We start from the raw sequence: 5,820 nt of genomic DNA on the forward strand, positions 1-5,820 counted from the left end.
AAACAAGAGTCTGTCTCTGGGAGGGAAGATTACCAGCTTGGCAGGCCGGGTCTACACAGCAGATCCGATCACTTTCTGCTCCTTTATTATTATTAATAATAATTTCACGCAAAATCGTAAAGAAATTGTGACAACTTTGCCGAAGGATGTTGTTTGAGCTTTCACGGTGTCCGTAGTTCCCCAGATAAGCGCGCCGAACAAGCGTGTGCTTGTGATTTGGGGCGGAGCGGCAAGAAGATGCAGGGGGGACCATATCTGATGGGGAAACGCGGATTGAAATTCTGTTCCTTTGTGAAAATCTGTTCCCCCTGCGTCGGGAGCATGAGCATCAAGCAATATGTTGTATTGAGTCCGTAACATTTTTATTTAATAATTGTTACAAAGTAACTCAGTTAGCAGTGTCGCTACAAAGCCATTAGAAAAAAAGACACATCCGTTCCACACCCGTCTCCTAGCAACAGCAGAGTGATACTGCCCCCCTCCGCAACCGCGTCAAATTGCAACAGAACTAGTAAATAACACACACACACAAACACAAAACAGTATTAATTTACATTGACTATTTCATCAAAAAGGCCTGTGTGCCACATTCTCTTTACTAGGATGGTGATTACTGTTGTCTACTGAAGGTATTACAGGTAACTGACTGCTCATAAGTACTTTACGCATGAATAGAACCCCCATGATGCATGCAGCCTTCCTCAGCCTTTTACTTTATACGCTTTGTGAGCAGAACATTTTCTTAGTTTAGTTTGATGGACCAACACTTTGACTGCACGTTTACTTCTGTACACACAGTCCAGCACTCTGAAACTAACACACAGCAGATAGGCTTTATCAGTAGTGTGATTTACTTCACAGTGTTATATACACAATATATTTCAAGTAACATACATTTCTTTTTTTTGTATTGGAGCATACAGTATGTGCTTTTTACTGTTCTGCAGTCAGTAGCTGTATTGTAAATCTTTTGCTTTTGGCCGATTGCATTAATTTTCCTCATTTCTACCAGGTCAGTTGTATCAAAGCTGTTTTAGTTTTCAAACAAACTGAAAGGAGAACTGCTGGCTCATTTCTGCAGTTCCTGTTCACCCAGCTACATTTCCTTATAGACTAGTTTATCCAAATGGTAGAAGCATATTTCCTACAGTTAGTTGCGCTTTTCTCATGTCATTTACATCAGTTTTATTGTAACTTCTTCTCATTGTTTGAATTTGGTTCAGATTCTGTATTGCCCTGGGAAAACACTTGCAGTGCTAAGCACCAAGTTACAAAAAAACCAAAAACAATTAGGATGTAATTCAGGAAACGCACATACCAGTAGAGTTATTTATTGGCACATTCAAAATGGTTAAAAGTGACATAAGTAACACACACAGCTTTTCAAATATGAAATATATTCCTGAAAGCTTCAAGCGCCTCTTGTTAAGTCAAATATTTGTACATCATTTTGCAGACTTTCAGTTGTTATACAGAACGCTCTGTTATTAACAGTGTTAGCTAGTTGGAGCAACTCTCGCAGCAAACAGGGTGAAATGGGCAGAAACTAGAGATATTTTTGAGTGACAAATATTTTCTTTCAAGACAATTGACTGCTCATTTTCTCACCTTTACATTCAAAGCATATCTTATCAAGTATAAGATATGCTATGAAAAGTATTTGTTTTCTTGTAGAATTTCAAGAACAAGATTTAGTAAAGAGGCTGCAGTTAATCACTTAGAAATCCTCCTGTTTTAAAAGACTTAATTCTTCTTTGGTGTGTGTTCTTTAAACAAATCAGAAACACACCCTGGTGTGAGCCAATGTTAAGAACATCTTCAAGGCTGCAGAAATCCCAAACCTTATTTCTGTTGGCCCCCAGGTCAGATTGGAGTATCCCTGTGGGAAATGACCCATCAGTCTCACTGATTATGTTAACAAACATGACTATATGCATATTAGTGTGTGTAAACAGTTTGGAATTATTCAAACACATTAGCTTATACTACTGTTTTGGGTTTTTGGAAAATAAGAATTATTGTAACAAATTAACCCTATCAAAAAATAAGCCAGCTTTAGTGTAATTAAACTGAGGGTGCCCCAGCTGCAGTTTTGTGGTCGATCACTGATCTTTAACCCTTTCGTGCATGAATTATGATCCTTTGTGTCAGGATTTTTTTCAAAAAAAATTTTTTCTTAAGGCATAATAAAATAGGTACGAATTTTTTTAAATTATTTTTTTTAAGGTGATCAATTGTAATTTTCTCCAAATACAAAGTTATTTGAAAAATACATCAGCAGTATTATTCTTTAGATGTCACAATTTTTTTTTTTTACCTGAAAGAGTTGCCTACAGTAGAAGGAGGGACAGGGTCGGTTGGCATGCTTTTTTGCCTGTCAGCCATATTAGATTTAACAAAAATTATTTTTTGCATTGGCAGCTTATGGCCAGTAGTTGATAGTGTATTTTATGATGCATTAGTGTCCACTTCACCGATCTGTGTGCCTTTATAACATAAAAATCCACAAGAAGCACAAGAAAATTACTTTTAGATAGCTTTCCACTGTAGTGACACAATGCATGAAAGGGTTAAATAGCCAAACCAGCTGATTCCAATACCGATGTCTTATTTTTGTCTGAAAAGTCACAAAATACATTGTTACTACTTGGCAACAGTAGGGTAACTTGTTGACAGCACTGTGCATATGTGACCTGGTGGGGGCGCTGTCAGTCAGTCCTCTGCAGAGCAAAAGGAGGCAGTAGCTGATTTGAAAACTTTTGTGGAGGTAGTTAAGACCGGTGGATAATTTCGGCTTCACATTGCAGATCTCACAGAATGAAGAAAATTGGTGCACCCCTGATTTAATTGTTATGCCATAACACTTATAAAAATATCGACTATATGGCATATTATTGTTTTAAAATTGCTGACTAGTTTTTGATTAGTCACTTGATGCATTTATTTCCCACTGAGATAACACACCAGAATTAATTTTTACTTTTAAAGAGCAATTGATACTGTTTAAAACTAAACACATTGCTGTGCCTGCGACAGACTGGCAACCTGTTCATGGTGTACTCCGCCTCTCGCCCGGAACGTTCGCAGGAGATAGGCACCAGCACTCCTCCCGACCCCACTTGGGACAAGGGTGTAAAGAAAATGGATGGATGGACATTACTGTGCATCAAACTCCACATTCTGATGGTTGTTTTGATTGTTTAATATTTTAAAACAAAAAAAAATTATTAATCTTTGCTGTATTTTTATTCTGATTCAAACTAATTTGAAACGTCTATAAATCAGTAAGGTGTGTTGTGAGGAGACCGAAGGTCAGGAAAGGACTGAAGGATTCAGCCTTGGTAGTTCTACCCATCCACTGCAACACCCACCAACCAGCATGGTGGCCAGATCTCATGTAGGGATCATTGAGGTGCCCAGGTGCATTCTGGGGATGAAGTGAGCTCATGCTTACTTAGTAATGCTTCCTGAACAGGCCTGTATGTTTGGCAAAGTCCCGGCTGCTTTACATTTCTTAAATATCAGAAAAGTGTTTGTTGTTTTCTTTTCTTTTTGCAAGGATCTACTGTGTTTAAACAAATCAGTTTTTTGTGAGATGTTGTTTTTGAGTGGCGCCATGCTGTGTCTCACCTCTGCAGATGTTTGTAATTGCTGCAGGCTGTGCACTGTAAAAAAAACAGTCTCTAATTTATAGTAAATTACTGTAAATTTTACTATTTACAGTAAATAAATACTGTAAATAGTTACAGTATTTATTTATTGTATATACCAGGGTTTCCCCCAGAAAACTTGCTAAGCCCGGTGGTCAGGGCGCCAAGGCGGTCCACTGGCGGTCCACCGTGTTTTTGTATTAAGTAGACAATAAAAGTAAAATATCACTGGCTAATTATATGTTATGGGAAAACATCGTAAGTGAACTGCTATATAAACCCACAACTAGCTTTAAAAACGACTAATCAAAAAATACAATTAAAATAAATATCAATTATGTCCACTTCTGTTAAATCCAAAATAAGTCAGCGGCTCCATCAGGCCCTCCAGAGCTTCAGGGGTCCCATAAATGCTAATATTTTAACATAGACAACAGATATATAAATGTAGCATTTGTTTATGGAGATTATCATTGCTGCTAAATTTGACACAATGGTTTTAGCATATATAAATTAAAATACTTTAAATTTTTTTAACATTTATATTTAAGATTTTAAGGAGCTGGCAAGTTTACTTTGTAGAAGTTTAAAGAACAATATTCATAGTCAGATTGGTTTGTTACCATAGCTACAATCTGATGATGTGAGTTTAATCTTTGAGTTTCAGCTCCGTTTGTTCACAAATACAAACTAGTAAGCTACAGTTATAGTTTATTGCTTTTTAGGTTTGCCAGTTAAACTACTCCCCCTGTCCTAGGTTCCACTAAATCTAACACAGAAGCTGTTAGAGGTGCTGATGTTTTTAGCAACAAAAGGGGCCCCTAAGTCATATTCTGCTTCAGGTCTCATACACCCTTGGACCGGCCCTGCATGATGTGGTAATCCGCTGCACTGCGCAGAGATGGGAGATTTAATACAATGCTGCTAATGTGGCTTTAGTAGCTCTTTCATTTCGTGTCTGTTGAGTTTTTAACAAGGGGACACAGAAACTATTTTGGTCGGTCGAGTTTCTGGACGAGTTTTTCAGATGTCCGGTGGCCGCTCGCATTGACTCTGTCTGACTAAGTGGACAAAGCATTTGATACGGTTTGGTGCTTAGTGTAACCGGAAAAATAATACTAGTAATAATAATAAAATAATATAAAATCAGCGTGAGCGCGAAAGCTCCTCACCGGGTTAAACCTGCACGATGAGTGTTTAGCACTGGGTCGTTAACCACTAACGCACCGGCTAACCGGGAACACAGACCTAAACTTTACAGGGAAGACGGGGCCAAACGCTGGGCAGCGTGTTGAGATGTAAACGCCGCATAATGTTTTATTCACAAATATACATCATTCTCACCGTTTGCTCAAAGCAGCTCTGAAAGCGCGACTGCAAGGTATTCACTCCCCGGAGCTCGAATATCGAATATCCAACTTGAAACTAACTTCACTGCGGTAGTTATTCCTGCGGTTCACATAGAGCTGCGCAACCAGAGCTAACGCGGTGGGTTTAAACTCTTACCTCCTCATAACTAATCATAATTCCTCACAGGGGATTGATGTAAATATCCATAGCGGTCAGCCTGTGCTGTGTCCAGTTCGAGCGAAAGGAGGAGCGGGATCCGCGCTGAGGTTAACTTTAGACATCCAGCTGCTGCAGCGCGCGAGGCAACGCGCAGAGGCCCAGCGGTGTGATTGGTCCGGCTTTAAATGCATAAACTATAAAAATATCTTCTATAAACATATCTTTTAGGAATAAATCTGCTCTGGTAGTGAAACGCTCGGAGCAACAGAAACACTTGCAATCCGGCTTAAAAAAAAAGGCGATTTATTTTATTTTATTTTCCTAAAAAAATAAATAAGCAAGAAAGGCTTAGCCTGGCGGTGGCGCTCGTAAAGCATGGCGGGCAGTCAGGCCTATAGTACACTGGGGGAAACCCTTTTATTTATGCTGTATAAAATTCTGTGGTTGTCAGAATTTTATACAGTAAAATTCTGGCAACCACAGCTGCTGGTGTTTTACCATGAATTCGATACTTTTTTTACAGTGTAGTGTCGGGTGAACTCAGCAGGAAGCAATGATGACGTTAGAGAGCAATCTTTCACGGTGCTTGAGTATATTTTTGCTTTTATTAGTTGACTTTAAAAAAAAAAGAAGAAAAAAGCTGATATATTTGTCTATCCAT

Source organism: Poecilia reticulata, linkage group LG17, assembly GCF_000633615.1.
Source record: "Poecilia reticulata strain Guanapo linkage group LG17, Guppy_female_1.0+MT, whole genome shotgun sequence".
Classification (NCBI taxonomy): Eukaryota; Metazoa; Chordata; class Actinopteri; order Cyprinodontiformes; family Poeciliidae; genus Poecilia; species Poecilia reticulata.